Source organism: Misgurnus anguillicaudatus, chromosome 21 (assembly GCF_027580225.2).
Source record: "Misgurnus anguillicaudatus chromosome 21, ASM2758022v2, whole genome shotgun sequence".
Lineage (NCBI taxonomy): Eukaryota > Metazoa > Chordata > Actinopteri > Cypriniformes > Cobitidae > Misgurnus > Misgurnus anguillicaudatus.
Window position 1 is genome coordinate 16,668,242 of NC_073357.2, and position 17,820 is coordinate 16,686,061.

Sequence of the window (17,820 nt, forward strand, 5' to 3'; positions counted from 1 at the left end):
GGGTATACCGGTCTCCTCCTACAGGTAAAAACATGCAGGTTAGATGAATTGGAGATACCAAATTGCATTTGTCTTCATCACATGACTGTATATAACACAGTTTTTACTTATTACCGTTTTTCTCAGTCTCTTTGGAGCATTTATCAGATTAGAAATTAATTTTCAAAACATTTTGTTCAACCTCTACATCATCAAGTCAGTTGTGCACAACATAAAAGCAATTTCTCATTGTTTTGGACAAATTGCAAATGCTTTAATACAATCATGCAGATTATTATACAATTGTGCAATATACAATATCGCTATTAAAATGGTAAAAAGGTGAATTTATCACAGTTTGCATAAGAAAATACTGACACTTATAATTGTGTAGGTACACTTGGTATATTGACAACATTTGACTAAACATTTTGACTCTCTTGTTCATGAACAATGACATGCGGATTTGCTATTTTGATGGCACTAACATTTACTTTTGAGAGATGAAGGATTTTGAACAAGTTACAGGCTTTTGCAGGACATACATAATGTTGTGCAGTACAGATTGTTCTGAGAAATGCACGCATACATTTTAAGCTCCAAAGCAACTGAGAAAAACTGTAATTAATGCACCATGAACTAACATGAATAACTGTATTGACATACACTAACATTAACAAGAATTAATAGATACTGAAAAACTATATTGTTGATTGTTTGTTCATGTTAGTTAATGGATTTATTAATGTTAATGTTAAAGTGTTACCAAATATTCGATAAAAACTTTACTTTGACATTAAAGCGGGTGAATTACAATGTTTTTTCTTTTAAATGTATTAATTTTTACTAACCTTTTACAATAAAAGAGAAGAGTTGAGAGAGTTCAGAGTTTGGTGCTGCTCTTTTGTTGACTGATGATGCGTCACGGTTGTCACGGCAACTCAGCTCTCATCTAGAACTTAATGCAGAAACACTCAACATCAATATACAATATAAAAATACAACATAATTCACTATATCACTGGTTTTATTGTCAATAGGATAAAGTCTCTTTTTTTAAACATTTTTCCTGAAACTTTTTAACACAATATTTTGATTATTCAACAGGACTTGAAAGGTGTGTCCCAAATCGCACACTTATGCACTATTCTAGGCCATTTTCTAGTATAATAGTGTAAGTAGTCATCACACTAAAAATACCCAAAAATAAAGTGTACTTTAAGTATCTGGATGATGAACTCCAAGAGTGCAACGCTGGAAATTAATACAATCAACAGTCGCAGCTTCCCATATGGCAAAAAAAATACATGCTAAATGCATTATGTAAAAAGCAAAGCTTACTTTAATATTGCTTTTATTTGAAAAATATTTAGTTTAAACCTTAATATATTTACATATTTTTCAAAATGTATTTCAGGGCCAATTCAATTCAACCTATACAGCAAAAAAAAAAAGATTCCTGGCCAAAATATAAATGTTTTATAAAATGTATAAGTATGTTTAAAATATAAAATTATAAGTATATTTTTGCAGTTAAAATATAATTCATTTTAACATTTTCAAAACTTTTCTCCCATGTAATGTGAATATAAATGCTTTAAAAATACAATTATTTTTTTAATTACATTTCAAAATATACAAAAATAATAATAATAATAATAATAATAATATATACATATATATAAGGTGTATATTTTTGTAAATATATTCCAAAATATATTTCCGCAAATATATTTTTTGGCCATTTTTTGGATATGTTAAAATATATAATATATATTTTTGCCCGTATGGCTTTGCTTAATGTAAGTGAGGCGGGGCTGTCAGATGCAGTAAGAGTGATGTTTACCTGTGGAGACAGTCTGACACTTACTAAAGTTATGTTGAACAAAATAAATAACAATGATATTACAAGAACAGTGTACAAATTGATCTTCATTGACTTGTCTTGCAGTATATACTACAGTATGAATTTGACGTCATTGCCCTCATCTGGAAAACGCTTACACTTCTGATTAGAACAAAACCATCAAGTGTTTCATTTGGGACGATACTACTCTTCTAAAATGTATACACTTGATGTGTGAGTACATAGTGTGTAGTTTAAGTGTATAGTGTGTAGTATGTCATTTGGGACAGAGCTTATGAATAGTTTTCACTACAGGATTTGAAAAGACGACCAAACATCATGGTTGTGTGTCATTAGCGAGTCGTTTCCCATTGGGCCCATAGTCAGTGTCCTTTTAAAATAGTTTTAGGAAATCTCTGGCTCCTGCCTTGTTTACATTTCTGCAAGGAATTATTCTCATTTTGAAAACTCTTATTTTGTCAAAAATAGCTTCATCAAATGCATAAAAATTATGCACTAAAACTGTTAAAGGGATAGCAGGGCTCAACATAAAGGACCGGTACCCCGGGGCAAGCGTGAGAGACGTTCGGGCAAGTAAAAAGTATTGTCACTTGCCGGATTGGGCCAGTGCTTCACCCTCAGTCACAAAATATTTTTTCATCAATGTATATTATTTAACATCTTGGCGACAAAAGAAACAATGCAATATTTTGCACAGTTTTCTGTCAGTTTACAGGTAAAGCAGAAAAGTTGGAAACCTTTAATCGTTGGAACATATCTGTTTTTTTTTTTATTGGGGCCAGTGAAAAATTTGGCAGGGCAAGTGAAAACCTGAACCACTGGGCCAGTTAAAAAAAATCTTTGCGTTGAGCCCTGGATAGTTTCATTTACTCACTCTTATGTTGTTACAAACCTGTATATATTTCCTTGTTCTTCTGATGAACACAAAGAAAGATATTTTGAGAAATTTTTGTAACCAAACTGATCTGAGGCCCCATTGACTTTCATAGTATTTCCTTTATTCTACTATAGAAGTCAATGGGGCCTCACATTGGTTTGATTACAAACATTTCTCAAAATATCTTCCTTTGTGTTCATCAGAAAAAAAGAAATATATACAGGTTTGATGACAGAGCTTTAATTTTGGTTAAAATATCCCTTTAAGAGATTTTTTGTACGACTTACTCAGATCTAGAGGTCAGAACCATTTCTAATGTTGTTTTTAAAGAAAAATGAAGGTGTATGTTCTATATTGTTCAGTGCATTACTGTGTAAAACACTAGTGTGAAGTAGAACTTAGTAATGAAAAAAACAATAAACCCCAACTAAGTGTATTTGTATAAATAGCACACTGTTTGAAAAGTTGTACAAATTATACATACGCCAAAGTCCAATTTTGCATGCACATGATACGCCAGTCCTTCCTGTTCACTTAATATCATCTTTTCATGTCATTTTATGTATTGGTTGTGTACTGGTATTTTTAAACCATTGTCTTTTGGGATTGGGGTTAGATTTGGGATTTGGGTTAGTATGTTGTTGTATGTATAGGTTTCCTATTTTTAAGCCATGCTCGCCTAATATTTGGGTTAGAATTAGAGTTAGGATGTCTGATATTTAACAGAAAGTTGTTCTAACTCCAATCCCAAGTGACAATAGTAAACAAAATTGGAAAAAGAAAACAATACATGAAATGACACAAAAAGATGTGTGGTATTAAATGAACGGGAAGGACTGGCATATCATATGCACGCAAATTTGAACTTGGTAAATTGCAAACAGCGTGCTATTTATTATAGATAATTCATGAAAATAGGTTGATATCAACAGTCACTTAATAGTTATTAAGCATAAACGGCCCACAAATGATCACATTTCATCTACTTTAATGAGATTGTCTGAGAATTTTAAACTCTCTGGGGTGGTTTCCCCGACAGGGATTAGACTAGTCCTAGACTAAAATAAATGTAAGAGAGTCCAAACTGAAAACAACTTGCAGTGACATATCTTAAAATACATCAGTGCCCTTTGTTTTGACTTAAAATGCACACAAGTGATGTTTTCCGTTAGTTATATTTCCTATTTAAACTAAGGCCTAGTCCTGGTTTAAGCTAAACTTTGTCTGGTAAACCACCCCTCTATGTTTCCTACACTAAAGATTCATAATTTTAAAAATAATTTTACAGATTCATAATTTTACAGAATACACCCTATATCAAATCACTGTTTTATTACTTATATTCATTTATGGGAAAATGCTAGCTTTATTAGTCAGTCCATGTTCATTTTGACCATGAATTGAATGAATGCAGTGTCATTTAATGACGGGTATGCACAGGGATGAGCAGCATTTGAAATATAATTGCTAACAAAATAAATGACCATGAGTTTCACTTCAGCACACTGTATCAGATCATAACTTATTCAGTAATTACGTTGTAAGACTTTAATAATTACTAACAAATTATCATGACCTTCACTTACCGAATTACTTATGACCTGAGTACCATGACATTTTCTGTAAATAAAAATTTTAATATTCACTTAACAGCAACTTATTTCAGTTTACAAAAGACTAAAAACGCTTTGGAAACATGCTTACAGTAACAGATTATCACAAAAGGTCAACCATTCTGCATTACATGCCTTGTATCATGAACTAATGTCTAAAGATGTAAAACTATTCAACAGAAACCAGTAATAATGTATTTTGATGAAACGACATAAGCAACTAAAAATGTAGGAAATAGCAAACAATTGTACATAATCATCTGCATGATTGTATCAAAGCATTTCCAATTTGCCCAAAACAATGAAAATCATTATTTCTGATCTGAGAAATTCTCCAAAGCAACTGAGAAAAACTGTAAATCATATTTACAGTACAAATAACAATATAACAAAACACGAAAGGTTCACTGTATAATGTGAAAAAAAATCTTTTATTGTGTCTGTGCTGCCATCTAGTGACTCACGAAAATTGTTAAACAATGATTTTGCTGTAATTACTTAGCGAAAAGCAAATTGACTATGAAATTAAACTTAATATTAATTTTAAATAGAAGAATTAAAATAATTCACTACAGTGTTGGTGAAAACGCACGGACTGCAGTTAAAATCACTTAATTTCTTCTTTTGCTGAAGATACACCTCAATAAAAAACTTGATTTATATGATTGCTTTGCCATATTTCGTTACTTTTGTAAGCAATACTGCATTTAAAACGACCGCTATAAGCAAACATCATAAAACTTAAATAAAAGACAAATACCTTTTGGAGGAGAAATCCAGCAGCTGTCAGGAGGTGCGAACTTCAAATGGGACGCATGAGCGACTCGAGCTGTTCCACACGCGATGACTTAAGCGTGCCCTTTATGATGTCACAATTATATCAAAGCGTCAGGGTGACCTTGACAACAGAAATGCTTTGGTCAAGAGGTTAGAAACATTCACTCTTTACCAGCCACAGACTAGTTATCTGGTCAATTAAGAGGCAACGCTTCCCCGCCAGTAACATATATGCAGTAGGTGGCTCTGTTACCCTTCTTATTAAACAGCAAAGTAAATAAAGTCACAGGGTCATTACCTGTGTGAAGAGCATATTTTAAGAAAATGTTTCACTACAGGATATTTATTTTCTCTTACACTTATGAGTCTTATAGCAATTGTATAGTTTATATGTTGGACTACAATATAATGAGAGAAATTTGTTTGATTTGAGACTATTTAATGTTTGACTGGTCGGTTAAATGTATTAATTTGTTATACCTACATAGCCATTACACTGCAAAAATTACTTTCTTACCCAACTAAAAAATACAGTAAATGGAAAGGTAAATGAAAGCAGCTCAAACATATTTTAGTCTGGGACTAGAGTAAGCCCTGTCCGGGAAACCACCACTTAAACCATTAAACTTAAACACAAACTGAATATTATATACTTTTATTATATACTTTTTCAATTTTATGTGGAGTAAACAGTAATGCGCTAACATATTAAAGCTTTTCCTTCTCTTTATATCGGCATCACTCAGTAACTTGAGAAAACTCATGAAACTCTGGGTTGGTTTGTGAAGTTGAAAAGAAAAAAATGTAAATGCACACTTATTTCGGAGCAATGCTCAGATCCAGCATGTCCTGTTCCTCTAGTGCAGGGGTGTCAAACTCAATTTCATCGCGGGCCACATCAGCATTACGGTTCATCTCAAAGGGCCGGTTGTATTTGAACGACTGTATGAATGTATCAACTCTTTTATTACTGTACATTGCATAATTTTCTCTGCATTTGCTTACTATTGGTTTTGTTAATAACTCAATTAATACCTAGCTTTGAAAGTAGAAGCCCATGCAAATAATGACAAAGTGTATAGAGTACAATTATTCTACAGATTATTTAAAAAATAATTGTGGTGACAAAAACACATGTTGTATGCGAGTACACTCAAAATGTTATGTTATCCTTAATTGTGCCGGTCAGAAAATGAGAGGCATTTTAGATACTAATAAAGAGTTTTACAATCTCCACCACAATATGCATTTATTAGACACATATACTCTGGCTTGTCATTTCTTGCCCTCTTTACAAAAAAGCTGTGATTTTTTTTACCTGGCTTTAAGTGTCTGATTGACTGACGTCTCATGAGTTCAGTGTTGTAGACTACAGATCAATAGTTTCAATCGTTTATTAAAAGTAATCGGTTTAGAGGAGTCATTAGTTCGCATATTTAGCGGGAATAGACGCTGTGTAAACTAATCCCAGCTGGACTTCGCGAAACATTTCTGTACACGAGACGGAAAACATTTCCTCGCTGGATCCGCGGGAGCGTGCACGAGAGAGGGAGAGAAAGCACGAGCAGATACTGTCCGTTTCCATATGCGGAGGTCACATAGGCAGCGTCATCATGCCTGGTTTATTTAAGTTAACTGACCATTACATTTGCAATTCATACGCATATTACAACTATTTACTATAAACAAAGAATAATATTTAACTTTATAATTGTTAATATTCTGAAACAAGACAGTCTTGATGATGTATGCAGCCCGCGGGCCTTGAGTTTGACACCCCTGCTCTAGTGTGTGTAAAATATGTTAGAACAAGCTAGTGACCCCTATCCAGAGATCACGCCAGACGCTCTCTAATCTAAATGAAACAGACGAATTACATTAAATCTTTGAAATAGTGACTTAAGTAAAAAAAGAACAATACATTTTACCTCTGACTGTAAACACTTTTGTCTGCTATAAAGCAGTTTCTGTCTGATCCACGTGCAGTAAACATCACTCGAGCCACACCAACATTTTCTCCTCTGTGATCAGCTTGAACTCTATACAATAATTAAGCAATATCGCTCGAGTAGGAGTGTGATATACGGCCTCGTGCCTCTGGCCTAATCACAGTCATGATGATATTTAAGCAATATCGCTCGAGTAGGAGTGTGATATAGCTCTATATCATCACGGCTGTGATTAGGCCAGAGGCACGAGGCCATCACAGCCGTGATGATATAGAGCTATATCACACGACTCCGAGAGCGATATTGCTTTTATACAACAGTTCGACGGCACACGTTTGAAAAACGAAAACTAGAAAACAACAACGGAGTTATTTTAAAAGCCTCTTTGTTTGAGAACTACTTCTTCCGCCACGGATTTGAGGGCGGCCAGAATGACAGGTAAAACTTTCGGCTGCTTTGAAGCTCATAACAACTCAATGGACGGAAAAGCCGTTGCTTTATATTACCGTTTCTTGGTCACAAAGTGTAGTTTTAAGATTAGTTCAGTTGAGAATGTATCTGTATTATATTTAAATCTACAGTCGGTTAGTAAAGATAGCGCCTGTTTGAACGTTTGCTTAGTGAGATTCGGTACGAATGAGAACCAAAGCATGAGAGGACGTCAGTGTTCACTCGCCCCGCTGACCACCGCCCTCTCTGGGCTACACCTCTGACAGGATTCCCCGGCTCTCATGTTGGCCTTGTTTGTTTATGATCGTCAAAATGAGATCAAATCAGCAGTATTTGGTGTCATGATCAAACTAGTACTTGTTTTTTTTATTCATATTTAGTGTCTTTTGTGTTGTTATTGTTTTGGCGCGAGGTAAAAGTTAATAAAACTATACTTGTGTAACGTTACTATTGCTTTCTCATTTATTCTTAACGCGATACGAGCACTCGATTATTATTATTAAACTTTGTTCTTGTCAGTACTATATAAAACGGTTTTTTATAAGTGTCAGAGAGATGTTTTTGCATGCTGCTTATAAATATATCAGTGGCCATATCTCATAACATGTTTTAATAGTCACGTCACGATAAAGTAAATGATCAATGTCCACATTTAAAAGCTGCGGGGCTTACCTGCAGTTCCACGGTGTTTTCGCGTTCTGATAAAAGATATAGCTCCAGAAAAAAACGAGTGTTTATATTCCTCTTTCCAAGTGTTAATCGTCCACACGATGTGACAAGACATTTCTCCCATTAACTTTAACGTAACATCCAAGAGCGCTGATCTTTGACTAATAACTTCCGATTGGGGATTCACAGACTGATTTATGAGCTAGTAAACTAATAAGACACACGGAGAGTGATTCAAACAGCGCGTCTGTGTTTTTCCATTCAAAGTAGGGATGGCTGACGCGAAACAGTCGTTCCGAAGCTTTGCGAGATCCCGAAGCGCAGATGTGTCGAAACACTGATCCGAAGCGTGATTCAAAACACCCATGTCACGTGACTATGACCAAATGAAGCCTCGAAGTGTTTCACTAAAAGGTGTGTTCGACATCGGCTGCGGCTGGATGTAACCGATCGGCGAGATTAGCCGCTTGCAGGTGGGGAGGAGCTGAAAACGGAGACGTGAAGTCGGACGCGCTGTGCTTCCCGTAGTTTGCGGCATTTACGTCAGGCATGGCTGATCACGTGCCGTTTGCTTGCTTAATCGCATTAAACATGATTTGTAAGATGTAAACTACATAAAAAGTGAATTATACTGTTTTTAATGTCCGTGTATGAGCATGAGTTGAACTGTAGAGGCTTACAGCATCTGTTTTTACAAGAATAAAGTTCAAGATAAGCAGATATGATTTAAATAATATGTTGTGGGGTCTACGTTTTTTATCCATTTTATTTTGATGAACATGACACAATATAACATCGCGACTACATGAAAAGAGCTTTAACTGTTATAAAAATACAGATTTGTGAGCATTTGTGGAACTGAGGGCCTGAAAATAAGCACGAAACACACGTGATTGTTGTCATGTGGTGAATCCGACCAATGGTGAAACAGCTGTGTCGTCATTACAGCCCGTGCAGCTCCTCTTCGCGAACTGCGCTGGCTAACTCTGGCGGCTGATCTCGAATCGCTCTCGCGGTACTTAAAAACCATATGACACAGTCACGTGCCTGCAGCGCCAGCTGAAGTCGGACAAAAATACTAACCGGAATGCACTGCTTCAAGTCAGCCGCCGATCGGTCTGCGCAGCGCCGCATGAAGTCGAACACACCTTAATGCTGCGTCCGAAACCGCCTACTATATACTATATAGTACGCGAAAAGCAGTAGGCGAGGCGTGTAGTATGTCCGAAAACATAGTATTCGAAAAACAGTATGCGAAAAGTACCCGGATGACCTACTACTTCCGGTTAGATTTTGCAGTGTGCATACGATGGACGCTTCACTATCCCATGATGCCCCGACGAAGAGTTATCCAACGAAGAAGAAGAGGCACGCGGCTGTTTTCGCGCTGAAATGACACGACGTGATGACGACGTATGTCACGTGATGTAACAACATGGCGGATGTAGTACGTCCGAATCTCATTCATACTACCAGGATTCATACTATACAGTACCTACTGTTTTAACGCCAAGTAAGTAGGTACTTCATCTAATTCAGTACCTACTATACAGTATGCGGTTTCGGACGCAGTGTTTCATCAGGTGTGGTCTGCCGAATCAGCCTTAGATTGGCACGGTCGGGAACAGACAACACCATCGCACATCTGTATAAAAGTGAAATAAACGCATATTGACCTTGTGGGTTTTTGTGAGAGGAGTTTTTTAAAGGCTGGAGAAATTATCTGTAAAAAAAGAAGTAGGCTAATTCCTTCCACACACAGCAGATATTTATATGTGACATGGTGGCTTGATATATTTTATTAATTTCTTATTGCTTTATGTGGTATTTATTTATTTATTTAATAGACCATCTTACAGTTATTGACAATAATGAGCCTAAAAGCTCATGTAGTTGTCAAACAGATGTTAAAACAACAACAAAAAATATGTAACTTCATTGTGACAGCGGTAATAATAACGCATTTTCCGGGGTTCGATCCAAGGGTTTTTTGCATGAGAGTCGAGGACACTATCCACTCTCCCACCTGATCACTTGTGTTAAACAATCAACAGGTGGGATACAATTTGTCAGCGCTCGTCTAAAACCTTGTCAAGGCTGCTCTATGGTAATACGTGCGATTGACCACTAGATGTCACTGTGGAGGCGGTTTCGAACCATGTTTCGAAGCCTCGACACAATTGATTCAACTGTTTCAGTGTTTCACGAAGCCTCGGTCTGCCCATCACTAATTCAAAGATGAGCCTGCTTAGGACCTCCATTCACTAGGTGGCGGAATAATACGAAAGGTGAAGCGGTTACAGTGCCGTTATCAGCACAATATCGTATAGCTCTTAGCCAATCAGATTCGAGAACCAGAAAGAACTGTTGTATAAAGAGATATATCACACGACTCCGAGAGCGATATTGCTTTTATACAACAGTTCGACGGCACACGTTTGAAAAAAGAAATCTAGAAAACAACAACGGAGTTATTTTAAAAGTCTCTTTGTTTGGGAACTACTTTCTGATTAATTTTTTTGTATTTGAACTTTTCGGCCAAGGTTTAAACATGATAAACAAGTCTTCAATCAGTGGATTATAAAATTATGTGATTATAAACAGGGTTGCCAGATCCGCAAAACAAAACCAGACTGATGGACATTCAAAATTAGTCAAAATAGGTTAAAATGAGGATGACATGTTGTTGTTTTTTGAAGTAATTTATATATTTATTGTGTTTCTATTAGGGATGCATAACGATTAAACGCGATTAATCTATAGCAGAATAAAAGTTTTTGTTTAGACCATATATGTGTGTGTACTGTGTATAATAACTTTGTATAGATAAATGCATACACATGCATGTATATATTTAAGAACTGTTTACATGTGTATATACATTTGTATATTTACCGGTACCGTATGTATAATTTATATTATATATATATATAAATATTTCATATATAAATATATTTTTTCTTATAATTATACATGCATGTGTGCATTATATATATAATTATACACAGTTTACACATATATATGATGTAAACAAAAACATTTATTATGCTATAAATTAATCACGATTAATCATTATGCATCCCTAGTTTCTTCTTTAAAAGCTGGGTGTTGAACTTCATTGGACTTTTTATAGGCTAAACTGTCAAATGTGACCACTTAACTAACGAATAAACTTCAGTCTTACTAAGTCTTTTTTGTGTGTTTGCAGTGATGTTTATTAACATGTATAAAATACTGATAAAACTATAATACTGCACACTTACCTTTATAATGAGAGTCAAACAGGGCAGCAAGAAGGTTCCCGGTTCGAGCCCCGGCTAAGTCAGGTGGCCTTTCTGTGTGGGTTTTGCATGTTCTTCCGGTGTCAGCGTGGGTTTACTCCGGGTATACTGGTCTCCTCCTACGGGTAAAAACATGCAGGTTAGATGAATTGGAGATGCCAAATTGCATTTGTCTTCATCACATGACTGTATATAACACATTTTTTACTTATTACAGTTTTTCTCAGTCTCTTTGGAGCATTCAAAACATTTTGTTCAACCTCTATATCATCAAGTCAGTTGTGCACAACATAAAAGCAATTTCTCATTGTTTTGGACAAATTGCAAATGCTTTAATACAATCATGCAGATTATTAAACAATTGTCCAATATACAATTTCGCCATTAAAAATGGTAAAAAGGTGAATTCATCAGTTTACATCAGAAAATACTGACACTTATAATTGTGTAGGTACACTTAGTATATTGACAACATTTGACTAAACATTTTAACCCTCTTGTTCAAGAACAATGACACGCGGATTTGATATTTTGATGGCACTAACATGTTCACTGACGTAAAAATTTACTTTTAAGAGATGACCTACAGTAAGGATTTTGAACAAGTTACAGGCTTTTGCAGGACATCCATAATGTTGTGCAGTACAGATTGTTCTGAGAAATGCACGCATTCATTTTAAGCTCCAAAGCAACTGAAAAAAAATTTAATTAAAGCACCATGAACTAACATGAATAACTGTATTGACATTAACTAACATTAACAAGAATTAATACATACTGAACAACTATATTGTTGATTGTTTGTTCATGTTAGTTAATGGATTTATTAATGTTAATGTTAAAGTGTTACCAAATATTCGATAAAAACTTGACTTTGACATTAAAGCGTGTGAATTACAATGTTTTTTCTTTGAAATGTAATAATTTTTACTAACCTTTTACAATAAAAGAGAAGAGTTGAGAGAGTTAAAAGTTTGGTGCTGCTCTTTGTTGACTGATGATGCGTCACGGTTGCCACGACAACTCAGCTCTCATCTAGAACTTATGTTGTATTGACATTAACTAACATTAACAAGAATTAATACATGCTGAAAAACTATTATTGATTGTTTGTTCATGTTAGTTAGGGATGCACCGAAATGAAATTCTTGGCCGAAACCGAAAAACCGAAAGAAATTATTATGCCAATTATTAGTACAAATGCATTTATGGCTATCACTGTGTACTAACTTTACTAGGGGTGTGTGACGGATCACAGAACTCACGGTTCAGATCACATTACAGTTTTTGACTCACGAATCAGTTACAGTTGCATGAAAGCATCAAACTGTCTCTAATAACAGGAGAACATTAATGGCTGCAAAGCTTACAAAGTGCTATCTGACATCTCTTTATTGTTCTAACCCAGAAGACTGTTCTTCAGAGTCAACTGTTTTGGTGGGATGTTTTTCTTTCCCAGTCCAAGCATCACAGTCCGAATGAAGTTGAGTGTATTTGCCATGCATTTTGGGTAATCCAAATGCAATGCATATTTAACCCCAAACAAAAGACTTGAGGCAAGTTCTTAACATTATCCATAACAATACCTCCCTCCAGAATGATGGCAGTGGAGATGGGCTGGAGGACCACTAAGCTTTAACTCTCGTGAGGACTATCTTCACTGAACCCCGTCAGGACACCAACAGTGATGCATTCTAGAGCCTTGTCTCTCGCTGTATAGATGCAAAAGACAAATTCTTTAGCATTGCAATTTATGCTAGTCTAAAACATTCATTTTTATTGTTGTAATGTATTTAAAGCCATATTCTCTGATAACATTTTCACATTGGATTGTAACAATAAAGCAAACAAGATATATTTGATTTGGTTAAACTACAGCTATGGAGATCCAATAAGGTCTATACATTCTTGAACAGTGACACTGACAGTTCAACCTAGACTCCTTTTACTTAAATTTGAAATGAATGAATATGTATAACATTTATTTGGAACATTTTATTTCCATCTCTCAAATTAGTTGTGTAGGTATTAGGGGTGTAACGATAAGCGTATTCATATTGAACCGTTCTTTAGGCCATTTCCCTGCAACCAATATTTTGTTATTTTAAATGTAGGTGCATCGCAAGTAGGGATGGGTGATATGGCCTAAAATCCATATGGCGATATGCATTGCTGCCTCTTGCGATAGCGATATGCATTGCGGTATGTTGATTTTAATAGACTATTTTCAGAACAGGTTATATAGACCCTTAGGAAAGCCAAACTGCTAAATGTATTTTTTTATAAAAGTAAACCGTTATGGCTCTGGTAATATCAACCCATCGCAGGCTCTTCTACTAGAAAATGACAACAGTATCAGAAGCATACAAATCAGCACTACACTGCCTCTCTTAAAATCTCTATCGTATGCCAATCGTAAGGAAGTTTCTCTGGCATTTCTTTCCTTTTGCTGTATCAATCACATATCGTATTGAACCAAACCGTGAATTTTGTGAACAGTTACATCCCTAGTAGGTATTGCTAAACAAAATACATTAATCACTGTACAAAATGTATATTGTATATCGAGCAGATAGAATTACATCTTCGTCACCAAGTAAAATGGGAATGCCTTTGAGGACAAATGAGCGAAGTACTGTCACGTCTGGTGTTTAATGATACACAGAGAGAGAAAAGATAAGTTAACAGAGTAAATTGCAAGGCACAAGCAGAGAGGAAATAAAATAGGTTGGTCTGGATTGTCTTATTTAGAACTTGATGAACTATCATACAGATCAAAAGCAAAATGAACCTACTTACCAGCCAGCTCATGTGCTGCATCAGCTCCTCCAGCTTCTGGCCAACAGTTCCCTTTTTGTTTTGAAAAGTTCGATGAAACGTGGGGCATACTGGTCCAAAGCCTCAAGTCTCCCTCAAGATTCTTACTCCCGATTCTATTAAACTCAGCAAACACCTGAAAAAGTAGAGAGGGGTATTTACATTCCAATAAGTGTTTGAATTTCTAGCCACACACCTTGAATTTATTTTTGATTTGCATCATTTTATTGGTTGAAAACAAAAATAGGTTACCTGTCTCTTTGTGAAAAGTGCTGGCCATCGTTCAACCATGTTCTGTACAGCAGGCCCTTGTTTTTTACAATTTCTTGTCTGCGTAGTGGGAATGATTGGTCCATCAATTGTGAAATGAGAGTGCCACATTTGGTTGTTTTTTCTTCATTTCTTCCACTAAAACACAAAGAACTGACATTATATGGGGATGATGGGAGAAACTCACACAAATAAGCTCTGGTTAAAAAAATAATAATAATTTGGATTAATGTGTAAGGTAGATTTATAAAAATTCTCTCACATCTTCATGGACACAACAATGAATGTTTTAATATTTTCCTTGTAATAATGTATGATTAGCAAAAATGAAAATGCATCCGTGTAGATGAGGGATTCAAAGTGTATGCTTGTTGTGCACATTCTACATTATGGCCAAGCATGCTCGCTTAAAATAGCATCTGAATACCACAAGCAACACTTAAAACTATTCCGCCACTGACTTTAGAGATTAGGAACTGCAAAATAGCATCAGGGATTGTTTGCGCCGGAACACGCCTTCTTTTTTGGGCCGAACAGCCCAGGGAGCACAAGTTCATTCCTAGTTTAATAACGTGCATCTGTGGAGGGAAAGTTCGCTGTGCATCGGGTGCAAGATAGGGCCGGCTGCATTATCAGACTTTAAATACCAGAGCTATAGGAAAAACGAAATCCTTGCAAAAATCTAATTATCAAGTTTTAATCATTGAACTTCAAGACAAGTGAACGGAGCAGAACAAAAGGTAAATCACTCACTTGTGGTTGGCATCTAGAATACTGTCTAGTCCTGGATATGATGGACTGTCAGTGTCCACAGTATCTATAAAGCCAGTTCAGAAATACTAATTACATCAAATATTTGAAATTCAACATATGCACAAAACATTATAGTATATTTCATTATACAGAATGATAAATTCATTTAAACACACAAGATATTTACTTTGAATTTCTTAAATTGATTCGCTTTTGTTGTAATCCAATTGCTCTGATGTAAGCATAACTTTTACTTTAACATGCAATAATAAAAGTTATTAGTTGAATACCTTTTATTGCTGGGATTATGGAATGTGAGGAGGATTGATTACCATTCTGCTTGAGCCTGAAAGAGGACAGTTTAAAAAAAACACAACAATTTAATACAACCAAAGTTCACAACAAGTAATGTTACATGTGAAAACTAACATAGGCCTATAACCCACAGACAGTTCCCCTTATTAAAATGTGCACATTATGTACAAGATGACCTTGAATAATAAGGTAAGCAACGGAGTATGCCAGCAAATACGTTCCCTATCATAACAGGCTATGATAAACTGTGTTAAAAAAATTCAGACAAGGAGACACTCTTGTCTGTAACGTGTCTGATCTGGGTACTACACGTGGTAACCATGGAAACGGCACAGCTATGAATATCGACCAGTGTAAAGTGCGAGTGTTAAATAAAATAACATTGTGGGGATATCCCCAATCATATGTCGACACACAAGGTAATCTTGTCTTTGATAAGCACAGACTGTTATTATTGGTAGCTAAATTAGCATTAGTGCTAACTTTACAGCCTAGCTTAAAATAAAATGATACATACTTGTTCTGCCTAAACTTATAAAAATCTGTTATAAAGCTCAGGAAACTCACAAACCACCGGGATCAGTCTGTCATCATGCTAGTCAGTACGTTACTCGACAAAAGTTAACAGCCTAGCTTAAAATAAAATGATACATACTTGTTCTGCCTAAACTTATAAAAATCTGTTATAAAGCTCAGGAAACTCACAAACCACCGGGATCAGTCTGTCATCATGCTAGTCAGTACGTTACTCGACAAAAGTTACCTTACTAGGCTTGTTCGACTTCATACGGCGCCGCAAGAACCGACAGCCGGATGACGTCAAAGTATCGCGAGAATTATTCAAGAAATCTTATTTCGTCTCGCTCTCGCGATACTTTGACGTTTTTTGGCTGTTGATTCTTGCGGCGCCGCATAACACTAAAGTTATTCCTGAATTTTAACGTGTCAGAAGTCTTTAAAAGTTACCAATTTTCAACACCATGGAAGTTGTGGATTGAAAAATTAATAAAGTATTGACCAAGTTTCAGCAAAATATAACGTTAGCCACGTTATGTCTATAATATAGTTACCCAGCGTAAGCAGACATTACTACACGAATATCAAGCACAAAACACTGGCGCTGACTTACAGAAACAAAACGGTGTGCACACGGGTAAAATATTTACTTACCAAATGAGTGTGCACAAGCACAAGAATATCGTCTGAACATTATCACAAGTGCCGTAGAAGCGATATTTAGGTCCAGCTCCACCTGGTCAGTTGCAGCATGAGGTGAGGTGACATGACATGTAACGACCGTCTGCAAAATTATGATTCCCGCAACGCCAAGACCCGCCCCACGAAGCACCTTGATTGGTTTGGTTTAGGCATTTCAGAGAGGACTGATCTGTGCATGTCCACATGTCATAAACATACTTTTTCTATATGAATCCAGCTCAAGTAGACTGAGCTGGTAAGATTTTTCAACCTCAAAGTACAAGTAACTCACTAAAAGCAAGTGTTAAAAGCAGGTTTGTAAAAAACTGATTAAGGTCAATTTACTATTTTTAAGTAAGTACCATGTTTGCACTCACAGTTTAATTATCTTTATATGTGCTAAGCGAACATAATAAGATTTTATGATCGCTTGTTTTTTTAAACGCGTCTTTCTCGTGTGTGCACCATTGAGGGCACTTAAACACGCGTGCACTATTGAGGGCACTTAAACGCGTGTGCACTATTGAGGGCACTTAAACGCGAGTGCTGCACACACAGAGACCGAGGGCGAATCCCAAACAGCGCAACAGTCGCTCCATAAACGTTACTTTGTTTTTCATTGCTTTATTCGCCAAATGTATGTAAATGGACTACAGTATGAGACACAGGGCGACTCTCTCTAAAGTTTACACATTAAGAGTTCTGATCTTTGAAGGGTATACTGTGATGATCACGTCTGGACCGGACATTTCAACCGCATGTGCCTCTGTGCGTACAGAGTTAAATACATCCACACCGCAGACATTTTGCTTCGGACAAGCATGTGCAGGTCGCAGTTTCTATTTGCGTCATAACATTTCGGCCGTATTGTTTCGGTGATCAAAGTCTTTCGGCCAAAAACCGAAAATGCTCTTTTTGCCATTTTAGGCCGAAAATTTTCGGTGGCCGAATATTCGGTGCATCCCTAATGTTAGTTAAGGGACTTACTAATGTTAATGTTAAAGTG

At 36.0% G+C, this 17,820-nt stretch overlaps 1 long non-coding RNA gene across 1 annotated transcript; it reads right to left on the minus strand.

The window, feature by feature from the left end:
• Positions 1-13,354: 13,354 nt before the first annotated feature.
• LOC141353209 (uncharacterized) lies at positions 13,355-16,897 on the minus strand. Its single transcript, XR_012360228.1, has 3 exons — positions 15,303-16,897; positions 14,532-14,687; positions 13,355-14,415 (listed from the first exon to the last, which is right to left on the minus strand). It is a non-coding gene; the product is annotated as an uncharacterized lncRNA (long non-coding RNA).
• Between the last annotated feature and the right edge of the window lie 923 nt (positions 16,898-17,820).